General features: G+C 53.0%; 1 protein-coding gene across 1 annotated transcript in view; it reads left to right on the forward strand.

Annotated features, from left to right (window-relative positions):
* The window catches only part of CORO2B (coronin 2B), a 133,977-nt gene that overhangs the window by 82,295 nt on the left and 36,871 nt on the right, over positions 1-14,811 (forward strand). The gene's annotated exons all lie outside the window — the stretch shown is intronic.

The raw sequence follows: 14,811 nt of genomic DNA on the forward strand, positions 1-14,811 counted from the left end.
TCTCCCACCCGCACTGTTCCAAACTTCTCCAGGACCCAAGGAGGGGGCATAGCATTTCCAAGAGACAGTCTTTCCTGCAACTGGTGGGAATTTCCTTTCTTTCTCCATCGCCTGCTCCTGTCCAGCTGACCCCTCCTGGCACAGCCCCAGACAAAGGAAAGGAAGTGGCCTGAGAAGGTGCTTCCCTCCTGCCCTGGACAGCTGGAGTGGCCAGCACAGCGGGGGTGGGAGCTGGGGGTGGGGGGTGAGTAAGGAAGGGGCCAAGCAGCTTGTGTCTCTCTCCACCCTGTGGCAGACAAGGGGCCTCTGCATTGTCATTTTTTATTTCTATTAATGCAGTCACCACCTTGAGTTAAACAACAATAACAACAACAAACAGATAATAAAGAAAGTACACAGCTTTATAATCAGGTAGATTTGGGTGCAAATCTCGGCCCTGCCAGAAACCAGCTGCATGACCTTGGGTGAGTTCCGGCTCTCAGCTCCTCCTGTGGGTGGTGAGAGGAGCCACAGTCGCAATGGGGGTGCCAGTCTGCACCTGTAGAAGGAAGGTCCGTGGCAGACGGGCATTGAGTTTCCTCTCCCAGCCTCTCCTCTCCCAAATCTCCCCTCACTGTCATGGGGCCCTCCCCTACTCTCAAAGCCCCAGGGCCTCTCCTCCCTTTCTGGATTAAGTCCATCCCTGCCCTGGCTCTGATGAATCTCCCATCCCTCCTTTGGGACTCACACTGCCCTCCACCCCAACCCTGAGCCTGTCCTGATCCTTCCCACCTCCATGCCCTTCTCCTTCATTGATCACATGGACAATTCCTGCCTCTCCTTCCTGCAGAGTTCCGGGCCACCACCTCCGGGAAGCCCCCCGGAACCACCAGGCTTCTTCCTTTAGTCTGCCACCAGGTTCTGCTCATACCCATGAGCGGGGGGCGGCCGGGGGGGGGGTAGGTTGGGGGTGGGGGAACAACGGGGCATGGGGTTCAGTCTGTTTTCATACCTGCTCTTGCTACTACCCACTGGGCTTCTGAAAGCTGGGAACAATCCCACTCATCCTATTCCCAACACCCAGGGCACTGCCAGGGTACTAGACCAGGATCTTTCCAGATGGGATAACCTTATGAGGTTTAGAGTGGTAACGAGTCTTGGCCAAAACTCCAATCTTCCAGATGCAGAACGTTGGCCCTGGATGAGGGGTCTGATGGATGAGGCCCTGCAGACAACACAGAGGCTTCTGGCAGGTCCCAGCCCAGTAGCCTGCAGCCATTTTCCCACATGGAGAAGCTGCCCGCTGGGTGTCTGGAAGCATGTCCAGTGAACCAGGTTTACACTGGACTTCTCTGCTCACCCACCTGCCCCTTCTCAGCCTCACTTTGCCCATCTGTGAGATGGGAGTGTGCACTGAAGAGTGAGGTAATGTGGGCCTTGCTGCACCTGCAGGAATGCAGGAAGAGCTAGCTCTGTATGTGTGGGGAGGGCGGCGCTGGAAAGGGGAGAGTTTTCACACCAGTTTGTTTGTCTGTAAAAGAGAATTTGAACATGTGACGGGACAAAGTCATGGCCTCAGGTCTTAGAATCCTGACTCAGCTACTTCCTAGCTGAGCTGTTAGACCCTAAGTCCTTGGCTTTCTTATTTATAACCAGGAGGAAATAAATCTACTGGCAGTGTTGTTATGAGAACAATCACTCATACCTCTGGAGCATGTAAATGGGCCAGGGACTGTTCCCTGTGTTACTGAGAGCGCACAGCAACCCTGCAAACGGGTTGCCTCGTCTTACAAATGAGGAAACTGAGGCGCAGGAAAGTTAGGTAACTTACCCAAAGTCACACAGTGGAAGGTGAGAGAACCAAATGAAAACAGGACGGTGCTGGCCCAGAGGTTAGCAGGACCTGGCACCCAGCAAGCCTCCGTCAACAGGATGGCCTGGGTCACTTGGCAATTTGCAGGCACCGCTGGGGGCGGGGGGCGGGGGCGGGGGGAACAGCACCAAGGGGAGCTACAGAAGACCGGAGAACCTTCTGGATCATGCAAACAGTACAAACAAGATGTACAGACAAGGTTCCTGTTCTCAGGAGCTGTGTGGGCCAGGCAAGGAGACAAACAATACACAGGGAAACAAACCAGACCTTACGATTATAGCAGACAGTGAGAGCTGTGGGGAAAACAGCTCAGTAATGTGATAGAGACTTGGAAGAATATGCTAGGTAAGATGGTCAAAAAGGACCTCTCTGAAAACTTGGATGGGAGGGAGCCAGTCATGGCAGACCACGGGGAAGTGTCTCAGCAAGAGAGAATAGCATATGCTAAGGACCCAGGCAAAAAACAAACAAACAGATCAATGTAGGGGGAACGTCGTGAATGAGCAGGAGAGCGGTGGGAGATGCGGTTGGAGAGTTAGGAAGGGACTAGATTACCCAGAATCCTGGAGATCACACTAAGAAGTTTGGATTTTCACCGGGATGCAGTGGGAAGCTATTGGAGGATTTCAAACTTGAGCTAAGCAAAGAAATACACATAATAATACATTCCTTAGGAAGCCTGAGATAGGACTTGACCTTGAGAAGCAGGACACCTTGTTCACATTGGAACCAGGGCTAATTTGCATCTGGGTGGTTGAAATCTACAAGGGCATCTTTGCAACCAGCAAATGGGCAGCTCCCTAATGGGACCGTAGCTGATCCTCTCTCTGGCCAGGGCAAAGCGGGTGTGGTGTGAAGAGGATGGTAGTTTTTTCTGGCCCAGTGGGTAGGATGTGATCTCTGAAAGAAATTGCAGTGCTTTGCATAAATACAGACGTCAACCCGGGGCCAGCAGAGCTAACAAGGGGAACCCATGCCTGTGACTGCCCCTGACTTCTAGTGTTTTGCTGCCTGGCTGCACTTTATCCAAAAGCAATGAGTGAGGCCGTCTCTGAGCTTGCTATGATTTTATGCCTCTGAGCCCCAGAAATCAGCCTGAGCTTGCTGGAGACATCATTCCAAGGGAGGTTTGGTGGCTCGACCAACTAGGGAGGGAACTGAATAGGGAAAAAGAGGCAAAGTAGAAATATTTAGAATCATTAGTTTTTGTAGATGGATTAAAAGTGAAAAGGAATAATAATATAAAGTTAATATCTCTAACATAGAAAGAACTCTTATCAATCATTAAGAAAAAGAAATGAGTACCTCATATAATGAGGTCATTCACAAGCAAGGAAATGCAAATGCCCAGTAAGCAAATGAAGACATAACCAACTTTGCCAGATCCAAGACTTGTGAATGAAATCAATGAAATCTTATTTTTCATCTAAAAATAAGGAAGTTAAAGTCATTATAATATTCTGTGCTGCCAGGTTTATAGGGAAACGGTCATTCTCTTGAGTTGCTCTTGTGAATACAAATTAGTACAACCTTTTCGGAGGGCAATTAAAATTTTATAACAAAAGCATATTGTAAAGTGAAGACCAGTTAACCCAGCATTTTCACTGAAAGGAATTTATCCTTCAAAACATTCACATATGGCCGGCCGTTGTGGTTGAATGTCAACCTATGAGCCAGGATGTCACGATTTGATCCCCGGTCAGAGCACATGCCAGGGTTGCAGACATTATTCCCAGTGGGGGGCATGCAGAAGGCAGCCGATCAATGATTCTCTCTCATCATTGATGTTTCTATCTCTCTCTCCCTCTCCATTCCTCTCTGAAATCAATAAAAATATATTTTCAAACATTCACATATGTGTGCAAAGATTCAGCTGTGTTTACTACAGCCTTTTTAAAGTGTTGCAAATTATAAATCACATATACATCCAAAAGTAGGAGATTGCATAATATACTGTGATATAGCCATACTGTGAAATACAATGCTGCCATTAAAAATGGTGATGTCAAAAATACTTAATGCCACAGGAAAAAAAAACAAAAAACAAAACTCTCTCCTGCTGAGTATAAAATTGAGCCAATATTCACCAAGAAATAAAATCAGTCATTCCTCATCTGTATTTCCCAATTTTCCTAACTTTTCTTCTTACTACTTAAAAAAAAAGTGAGGGGAGAGCCTCTAAAATGTCAGGGGTTGGAGCCCACACTGGGGACCCAAGAAAGTTCACAGGTTAGGTCCACTCCTCGTTGGCTGTGGACCACCTGCTGGTGAAAGCCTCACCCACATGGCTTACCTGCTCTGTGCCTCAGTTTACTATTTCAAAATCTCAGGTGCTACTGCTTCTCTGCCTGCCTCACAACAAATGGGAATTATATCTGTGTTAGTTTTCTCCTTCTTTATAATAAATTACCCCAAAACGTAGCTGGTAGTTCTGCTTCAGGATCTCCCATGAGGTTACAGCTGGGCCGCCAGCTGGGCCTGCAGTCATCTGATTGGGGGAACCGGGTGGCCTTAGTTGCTGACGCCTGAGCCTCTCCATAGGCTGAGTCCTCTCTGATGGCGGCCAGCCTCCCCCAGTGATGATCCAAGAGAGCAAGGCCTCCAGACAGAAACCAGGAGCCCTTACAGCTCTCAGGAGCCACATTCTGTTAGCATCACAGACCTGTTAGCCCTGCTGGAATGTGGGAGGGGATTGCCCAGGGTGTGTGTGTACCAGGAGGTGGAGATTACAGGGCCACCTTGAAGGCTGCCTCCCTCCACATCCCGGGGTTAAAGTGTTTTACAGGAAGAGATAGTGTTCTGAGGGGCAGGGGAGAGCTATGCAGCAGCTCGAAAAATTAAGACTGTGCCTGACAATTTCCCGAAGCCCTGGAGGGCGTGTTGGGGGCCCACAGGGGCAGTGGGCAGGGATGGGAGGACACTACTCCACTTGCCCACTGTGTGCAGCTTGGGGAAGATGTACACCAAAAAGAATAGCGATTATCCGAGGAGATGATAGAACGGGATAGGAGGACAACGTGGTAATGGAGGTAGCCTGTGAGCAGCCCCCTCGTGACAGCTGGGTCACAGGCCTTTAATGGACAGTGTCAGCGAGGCCTGGGCTGAAGATGAGCTCAGGTGGAGGTGGGTGTGTATGCAGCAGCCAGGAGAACCCAAACCCCAAGGGAAAGGGTCTAAGAACAGGCTGTAGCGTGGAGGGTGGGAACCGAGTGCCTGGGCGCCACTGTGAGTGCTGGAAGCCCAAGCCAAGAGTGGGCGGTACATAGCGTCCCCTCTCCTGCCCTTCAGTGGTAACGGAAAGCCATCATTTGGGATGTCAAAACTGGGAGGAGCCTTAGAATTAATGTATCAGAACCCATCCTATTGTCTCACAGGTAAGAAAATAAAGATCCAAAGGAGGAAAGGGTCTTGCCCAAAGTCACATAGCTCTGTGGGTGGCCAACTAGGAGAGGGGACTCCAACTCCCGAGAGCTTGCAAAGCAAAAAGGGGTTGACTTTTTCTGTGTGGCCCCAGAAGCAGAAGAGCTAAGCGCTTATGACAAGAATTACAAGGAAATGGATTTTCATCTCGATATAAAAAGGAATTTTCTAGTCGATTGAGCACTAGGAACACTCAAGCCAGGGCGGAGTGTGTCTTAGGACCTCAGCTTAGGAAGAGCTGGTGGGCCGAGTTTCCTCCCACACAGTCTACAGTTCTGAACGCTGCTGAGAGCAGCGCAGCCACCGCCCTCTGCTGGTGGAATTGCAGTAGCACAGCTTCCTCTGCTTGGCCACCTATGTTATCCCCTGGCCAGGCAAGGAAGCAACCCTTTGGGGTCTGAGAGCTCCCTGCTGGTGGCTTCAGGAAAGGGGATGGGGACATTCCCCACACAGATGTGCCAGGAAGGTAGGTGAGATCAGTGGAATGCCCCACCAGTGTCTGTACCTTGGGAGTGAAACCACTGAACCACCTTCAGGTAACTGATGTGATGCCCCATGTCTTTTCAGGGTGACCTTCCTGTCCTCTTCCTATGAGCAGGTCCTCTAGACCTGACAAGGTTGGAACAGGGCACGAACCTGAGTGTCTGCGAACTGGGTGTGGCCCTGGGCATAGCCATCACCTACTGACTCACTGGGTGTCCTAGAGCAAGTGCCCTCCCCTCTCTGGGCCTCACACTGATGGTGGGGTGAGGAGCAGGGGCTCTGACCACCAGGGAGCTCATCTGTCAGGGCTTCTCTGTAGAACACGGTGTGAAGAACACCAAACTCACTGATGCCCAATGACCTCATCAGGCAAGATCTGAGGTTAAGAGTTTGCGTTGGCCTTACCCACCTAGTCTTTCTTTCTTATCTACCCCTCCACATTCTCCACCAATGTCTTCATGCTCCTTTCCTTCAGATCTGCCTCTAGACAAGTTCTCAAAGGTCATTCGGAATGACCCACATCTCCTATCACTGTGCCCTTCTTAGTAGTGTGTATATGTTAAGAGCATCAAGGCATAGCACCAAAGGAATAATCCCTAATGGTGGAGTTCAGATATGAGTCAACTGAGCTGCTTTTGTAAGGCAGAAAAATGTTCGAGTCCAGACAAGGAGGAAATCTTCCCTCTCCCTTTTGTGGTGGTCAGACCACAGGCTAGAACTACAGCATTGTTCTTGGCTCCATGAGCCATACTTTAATTGGGAAATAGAGCGGAAGGTAATCTGAAGAAGGCAGCCATGATGGCGAAAATACTTCTAATCCAGCATGAACTGGAGTGTGTGTACCCCCTCCGGCGTGCTCTGAGTGCCCCTTTCAGGGTCTGCCTTCTGCCTGGCTGTCGGTCCTTTGTGAGGGTCTCACAGTAACGGGGGGGAGGGGGGGAAACAAGCTTGTATTCATCCCCCTTCCTCAGCTGGTCAGCCTCTGCTTGGGCCTGCAGACCCGTCCCTTCCTCTAGTTCATCTTCCCAGGGAAAGCGCAAGCTGCTGAGGGCAGGAACAGCATATTCTAGACACCAGGGCACCTTCTTGATCCCCTGGCTCAAGGGGCCACAGGCCCTCTGCAACTGTGGGAAGCCACGAGGCTGCATGGGGTGGGGCCTCCTCCTCTGCGCAAGCATTGAGAGCAGGCTTTCGTGAAAATCCTCTGCTTCCTGAGGCCTACCACGGCCCGTCGCTTTGGCCCAGGAGGCCATACTCATGGCCTTCTATAATTGACAGGAGCCCCCCTTCGCACCCCAAGCGCCACTGTCCCTTCCTGACTAAGGCCTAATATGTACTTGACATCCCCAGCACCTATGCCTCTGGCTACCAGCTCACCCTACAGCCCTGGGTGGGTTCTAGCCCTCCCCATCCATCTGGGAGACCACCAAGGAGTCAGGCAGAGTGGCCTGGGGCTCCACGGCACAGGGTGTGGGTGATGGAGGACCAGAAAGTCCCAATTTCTATGCAGATGGGAGGCCTCTCTGCCCTCCTCATACAGAGCCCCCAGAAGGTAGTCACGGGGCCATTGGGCAATAATGGAAAAGGCAGCAGCCTCTATAAGTTTCCCAAGGATCTGCTGGTGGGGCACCCAGAGCCAAGCCCAGAGGAGCTGCCCTTACTGTCTTATGTGGGGAGCCCCCCAGACAGGTGCTGCACAATCAACCCCGCTGCATCCCCCAGAGCGCAACACAGGCCAGGCCTCTGTTTCCCTTTATCGGTTGAGAATTAGAGTAGCCCCAGGTGACTGGAAAAATAATGGATCTGGCTGGAGGCCCAGGGCAGGCATAGGAGGGATGCGGCCCCTCTGGCAGCCTAGCTCTGCTTGACAATAGGAGCCAGTCTCTGCCCTGGCCTCTGGGCTGGTGGTCAGGGGGGAGGGGGGGCTTTCTGGAAATATCGCCTACTTCCCAGTCATGTGTTCATTCAGTAAATGTTTATTGAGAATCTATAGGTGCCTGGCACTGTGCTCAATGTTGGGGATACAGGAGTGACCAAAACAGAGAGATTGTCACGGAGCTGACATTCACAGGAGGAATTTCACCTCTCTGTGGCCAGCACCAAACCCAGGAGGGTCCTGTCAGTGTTGGCGGATGAGTGGAGGCTGTTTCTAACCACAGACTGTCGGCGCTAGAGGGCCCTGGTGTCTCAATTCTGTTCAGCAGACACTTCTGAGCACGTGTGTTCAGGGGCTGTGCTAGGTCTGGTGGCACAAGGACAGGTGAGACACAGATCCTCATTTTGCAGATGATAATGCAACTAGTATTTACTGAGTGATTATTTGGTGCCAGGCACTGTGCTGGGTGAGCTTATGTATTTTGTCTCCTGAGGAAACTGCAGTCCCAGGAGGAGGGAACTTGCTCATCATGCACTGGTGTGGGCAGAGCCAAGCTGGACCCGGTTCCTAGGAGCTTGGAGTGCAGTCTGTCCTTCCTCCCACCCCTCAGCCCGAGGATCAGCCCAGCTCAGCAGGCACAACCTGGAGAAAGCCTGGGACAAGGCGGGACCCCTAGGATTGGGCTGCTCTCTTTCCAGTTAAAGGGCATTGGCAAGGCCATTGCCTCGGAGGCGGTGCAGCCCTTTCTTTGGCCCCTTAGATGTCACTGATGGAGCGAGGCTGAGGGGCTGAGCCAGAGGTCTCTGTGTGGCCTGTGACGGCCCAGGGTTCAGTCTTGGTAGTGCCTAGGCGGGCATTGGGCCCAGGCTGAGTCTGCATGCTCTTGGTGGATGGTGGGTCGCTCATGGATAAACCCAGAGGTGGGGCAGAGGAGCGGCTCCGCTAAGGGGAGGGTGGATGGTGCTCCGTGACCCACTCCCACCGCCGACAAAAGCGGCATCTGGGCTACTGGCTGGGGAATCACTGGGTCCCGAATATAGACTGATGTTTGGGGCCGAGGGCATAAGAAGCATGTCTATGCTTCTTCGGTTTCACTTGTGTCCCACGCTCTGCTGGGAACCCTCCGTGATTATCGTATTTAAGATGAAAGTGCTAATAATACCCTGGGGAAGGCAACCAACATTCATGAAATAAAGCAGACAGTGCAAGGCAGTGCTTTTGAGAAGCAGGCAGCATCGTGGCCAGGCCCAGAGCACCAAAGAAGGCTGCAGCTAGGTGGCTGGTAACCCTCTTGGAGTGCATAGTGCACCCTTGTAACTGCACAGAAGACCCGATTAGATCCACGGTTTATGGCATCGTTAATTCCACACACACTCATGAGAGCCTGCCATCATTCCAGACCCTGGGTCACAGCACAGAGCAAGACCAGGCCCCGCCCATCACGCAGCTGACATTCTAGTTCAGAAGCCAGACAGACAGGGCTTGAGTCCTGGCTTTGCCACTGTACTAATTACTCTCACGGAGCTTCGGTTTCTTCATCTATAAAACGGATGTAATGAGCCCTGGCCGGTGTGGCTCAGTTGGTTGTGTGTTGTCCTGTGTACCAGAAAGTTGCTGGGTTGATTCCTGGTCAGGACACATGCCAGGGTTTGGGGCTCAATCCCTGGTAGGGAGCCTGCAGGAAGCAGCCAATCAGTGTTGTGTTCTTCACATCAATGTTTCTCTCTCTCCCTCTCTCTAAAAATCAATGAAAAAATCTTTTTTTTTTAATTTTAAAATGGATGTAATTGTTAGGTTAGGTGGCTCAGGAGGCGGCGCAAGAAATAGAGTCCAGTGAATCAGAAAAGAAAGGAAAGGAAAAGGTTTATTCTGCGTCCCCGGGAGACCCACGTACCCCAAGGACAGGGCACGTGGATTCACACCAACAGGGAGGGGGGCGCTTTTTTTATACTGCGGTTGGGTGAGGGGCGGGGACATGAGCTGAGGAATTCTCTGCTGCAGGGAATGGGCGGAATATTCAGGACGAAGTTCTTATCTGTGTGGGGGTATGTGAATTCAGGGAGAAGAAGCTGGTATCTGTGTCTGGCACCTTGATCTGTGAGAAATTCCAGGGGAAGTCCATTATCTTGTCATGTCTGCATGTATCCGATCCTGGGCTCTCTCCAACCTAACATCCCGGCCTTTTGGTGATAGGGGACGACGACTCTTTCTAGCTACTTCCAGCTGACCACGGGCGGCGTAGGGGGGGCGGTTAAAGGCCAGGGTTTGGCAGAGGCAGGTCGGAGGGGAGCCGAGTGTAGGGATGGAGCAGGAGCTGATTCACAGTCACTCGTGACATCTCCGCGATTCGGGAGTGGATGAACTTGAGGAGGCAGGGGGCTAGGAGAAAAAAGAACACAGATGAGAATCAGGGGCCCTATCATGGGTAGGACCCAGGTGGCTAAGGGGCTTTGGAACCAGCCGGAAGGAGAGTTGTTCTGGAAGTGTCCTGCATGTAGTTCTTCACTCAGCTTAGTCAGGGTCTGTACGTTTACGTTTTGCTCCACTACTCCGGACTCGATGTAGTAACAGCATTCTTCCTGAAGGAATATGCAGGTTCCTCCTTTTTCTGCAGTCAGAAGGTCTGAGGCGAGCTGGTTCTGCAGGGCTACTTGGGCTACTGATGTCACTTGTCACTGTAGGGAGGCTAAAAAGAGGCGGTAGTAGACTCCACGGCTAACTGGAGCTTGTCATTAAAGTACTGAGCAGTGACCAGACTGTTCCCGAGGTCCCCCCAGTGAGGCCTACTGAGGCAGCGATACTCACCCCTAAAATGACAGGGGGGAAGGCAGCCCAGCGGGTCCAGGGATGGGATGGAGGGAGCAACCAGTGAGCTCCGACTCTCCATACAAGGTTAGTTGGGGAACTACTGTGACCACGAAGCAAGGCCTGGGGTCAGAGGAGTTCATGCAGTTCCTTAAGGTGCCGTTGCACCAAAAGAAGGTACCTGGGCTGGCCTTGGTGAGACTGGCTGCAATGTGGTATGATAGTCTCTTCTGTGGCAACCCCATAGGTGTTGACATCTTGATTACATCTGTCTGGGTTCCACTGGTTGTAAGCAAAACAGACATAGGGTCAGCCAGTTTTGGACACTGACTGGATGTCGACAGCCATCTGGATCTTTGTCTGACATCCGAACAGAGGGCAGTCCTGAGATCCTACCTGCCAGGTGACTTGTTTGCTGTTCTGGTAGTAGGTTTCACGGACCTTGAACCTCCACACATAAGCGGGTGGGGGTGGGTGTAGGTTGCTCAGGGCCAGGAGGAGAAGGAGGAGGGGAGGGCGGTTAAGGCAGACCTTAGTGGGGCCCAACACCTCACATTTATAGAAGTCATGCTGCTCCGGGGTCCTCTTGAGTCTGGAGAGGTGGTGCCAGGACAGGTCTCCAAGCTGGAGTCGCCAAGCAGCTTGGCCGCAGTGGAGGCTGTGAGGATTACAGTGTGAAGTCCTGCCCACCTAGGCTCCAAGGCTTGTGGTTGTAGGTTCTTAAGGAGGACCGAGTCACCAGTGTGAAGGGCTGGACTTGGGAGTCCTGGTCGGTCGGCTCTGGCTTGGGCAGAAACCTGCTCTCGTGTTCTCGGAGCAATTGCCTGGTTAAAGACAGATATGGGAGAGACGTACCCAGGGGAGGGGGATCAGTCAGAAGACGGTGGTTGAGCAAGAAGAGTCAAAAGGGCTCAAGAAAATGGGGCTCCTTGGTGTAGCTGGAGTTTGGCCAGGGCCATGGGCAGGAGGTCCGGCCAGGAGCTGCGAATTTCTAGAGAGAGTTTAGTTAGATGGTTCAATAGGTTGGAATTGAGTGGCTATGATGAGGGTTCGAGCCAGTGACAGAAATCCAGCAGGATGTAGAGGAGGAGGGATTGATGTTAGAGAGTAGATGGGAAGTTGTGTTGATGAGGGTGGGCATAGGAGTAGGTCCAGGGTTCGTAGAGAGCGACATTAGAGGATTTCCCATCCAGACAGTAGAATTGATGACTCCCTCATCATTCCGTGTCCGTTTCACCTGAAAATATGAAAAACCTGAGCAGAATTGGAGGGTCCCTTGCCAGGTAAGAGCCTGTGAGGAATGTGTCATCCGGTCCTGGATGGTGTCGCCGAATCTTCTTCGGGGATGGTGGGAGGCACTCGGTGAGCCTGAGAGAGGTAGGTATTGCAACGAAAGTGGGAGAAAACATTAAAATGAGCTGATATCCAAAGGAAAATGGAAGGAGCAGTGGAAGCCAGGGACCTGGAGGCTGGAGAAAAGGCGGGGAGAGGGAGGGAGCAGGTCGCGCAGCCTGTTCCCAGGCCTCTAGCCGCTTGATTTTAAAACTGCCGCATTTTTCCTTTGGGGAGGGTGGAGGGGGATGGGGCGAGGTCAGAGCAGTTTTCAGTTCAGAGGAGGGGACAGTTGTGGCGGAGAGAAGGAGAAAAGGCGTTCACAGCGAAGACTGAGGTAGGCGACGACTGAGCTAGGCTACTGTGGTCTGGGACAACAGGGCCCCATGACGGGATGCATGGCAGTGGAGGATCTTTGTCCCTGTAAAGGGAGGGGGCCAGTAGTGGGAGGAGCAGGGAAGCTGAAGGGCTCAGAGTGAGCTGCAGAGTGGCCACTAGGATGGTGAGGATGTCTCGTCCTAACAGGGGCATGGAGCATGCTATTATCAAGGAGGCAGGGAAGGGGTCCAGTGGCCAGAGGGCAGGTGGATTTGCCGTCAGCACCCATGTCCGAGATCTTGGAAGGATAAAGGGGCCCTAAAAAGGAGGGCAGGACAGAGAAGGCAGCCCCCGTGTCAACCGGGAAGGTGACCTATTACCTTCATTGTGACCCGAGGCTCAGCGAGGGGATTGGAGTCATCGAGGCTGGGCTTCTTCAGTCTTCAGCCAGTTCCAACATGGCCAGCGGGTGGGTCCTGGACTGGAAGGGTGGTCCCCCTATGCTGAGGCGTAAGGGGCCCGCCACTTTTCCAGGGACACTCTTCCAGTGACCATTTTGACCTCATGCCGGGCAGGGCTTGGTCGGAGCTCGGGGCCAGGGGCACTGCATTGCCCAGTGGCCTTCATTTCCGCATTTGAAGCATTCTCCAGGCGGTGTGCGTCCTTTCGTTGCACCCCCACCGCGCACGGCCCCCTTGGGACCATGCGCGGCTGCCGTCCACCTCAGGGCCACAAACAACTAAGGCGTGTCTGCAGGTCTACCTCCTGTGGAAGGCAGGCCTCCCATTCTGAGTGTGCCTGCTCCTCCAGGGCATTAAGAACCTTCAAGGCCATTTTTCACTCGATCTCGGACCTGGGTTTGAGGACTAATAAAGACCTTAAAGGTCGGGTTAGAGAGGCTGTTTTGGAGCTGACGTTCTTAGGAGTTGGGCTCTAGGGGAGAAGGAAGCTTCTCGTTAAGAGGGTCTGAAGAGAGCACAGCTGCAACCTCTCGCAAAGGGAACTGGTCGGCCACCTGTGAACTAAAGTGCTGGCAGTCATGGTGGCGGAGTTTCAGCGGAAGGCGGACGGTTAGACCTTACAGAGGGCACTGAGTGGGGTACAGGTTACTAAGGCAGGCCTGTAAGGGGAGGGGATAGCGCGGGAGAGGTGGCCTGGGTGGGCTTGGGAGAGATATCGGCAGTTGAGTTTAAAAGCTGCAACCTCCCAGGGGCAGAACGGAGGAGGAAGGACAGAAGGAAGGTAGAGCCTACGGAGGCGTGTGTGCACCGACTGGGAAAGCAGGCAGAGGCGGCAGGGGACTTGAGTTGCCAGCTCCCGCAGTGGCTACGGCTTTAGCGGCTGCGGCTTTAGCAGCTGCGGCGGTGCACGGACAGACCGACTGCGTGGCGCCGGAGGCATGCAGGGACGGAGGTGGGGTTGTGAAAGGCGGTTTGAGTTTTCGGCCGCGGTGGGGCGGGGGGAAGAGGGGAGGCGGGGTCAGTGGGTCGATGGAAGGCGTGGCTGGAGGAAGGTCCAGCAGGGAGGAGGAGGGGAGAGTGTGGACGGACAGGGGCACGAGGCCGGTGGGAGAGCGGCGGCTTACGCCGGGGGAATTTGTGGTGGCCTCTGGTGAAGGGGGGGGTGGGAGAGCACGGAGACGATGAAATTCCAGGGGAAGTCCATTATCTTGTCATGTCTGCATGTATCCGATCCTGGGCTCTCTCCAACCTAACAGTAATGATATGTACTTCATAAGGTGATCGTGGTAAATCATTGAAACTGTTTGGTTTCAGGTCTGACACAGGGAAGGCCCGAAGCAAATGATAGGCTTTATTACCACAAATAGTGGGACATGGGGAGAAAGTCTTGGGAAGGTTGAAGGAGGAGGGAGACCACACGATGTGGAGGCATCAGAGGAGACATCTTAGCAGGAGCAGGAGTCGGGATGGCTCCTGAGGGATGATTAAGGCTGGCCAGAGCCTCAGAGGGGCAGATCCTTCTGAGGATGGGTGTCGTGGGGTAAGTGGGGAAGGGGAGTGAGGCTGTGGGGGGCCACTGAGGAGCACTCGATTTGGGGACCATGTTTTCCCAAACCAAAGGATAGGACATACAAGAGCTGGCGAAGAAGTTCTGTATTTCTTTCAGATGTGAAAAGCAGCCTGAAAAAAAAGGTGTGGTCATCAAAATATTGGGATATAGGGAGATGTCACTATTTTATTGGGACCTGAGACCTAACATTTAAAGTTGTGTCCCTCTCTTGACAATCTGAAAAGTGTGACCTCAAGAGGGCCGAGCAAACTGATGGCTAAAGGTAGAGGTGGGAGCAGAGTGTGGGCCCCTCAAAGGCCAAGCCGGTGAGCTGGATCCGATGAGGTAGGGACAAGGGAGCTGACTCAGTCAGGATTCCTGGTTGCTAGCGACAGAAGTCACCTTTCGCCCTCTTAAGTGGGCAGGGATTTGGGGCCTTCACAGAATCAAGGGGCGGGGGCCAGTAGAGAACCAGACTTGGAACACAGGCGAGCACCAGGCATCCAGAGGGCCCAGAGCAGGAAGTCAGATCAGTCCTGTCCCTTCCTGGGTGGGAGGTTCTGATTGGCCAACCCGGGCCATGTGCCCCCTCTGTGACCAGCAGAGGACTCTGGGTAGGAGGAGCCCCATTTCAGCTCTCGCGATGGAAAGTGAGGCGCTGCATCCCATCAGTACATCACAGAGTGGGAGAGTCCCCCAAATCAGGAAGGGGGCT

Source organism: Myotis myotis, unplaced genomic scaffold (genome assembly GCF_014108235.1).
Source record: "Myotis myotis isolate mMyoMyo1 unplaced genomic scaffold, mMyoMyo1.p scaffold_m19_p_1, whole genome shotgun sequence".
NCBI classification, from domain to species: Eukaryota; Metazoa; Chordata; class Mammalia; order Chiroptera; family Vespertilionidae; genus Myotis; species Myotis myotis.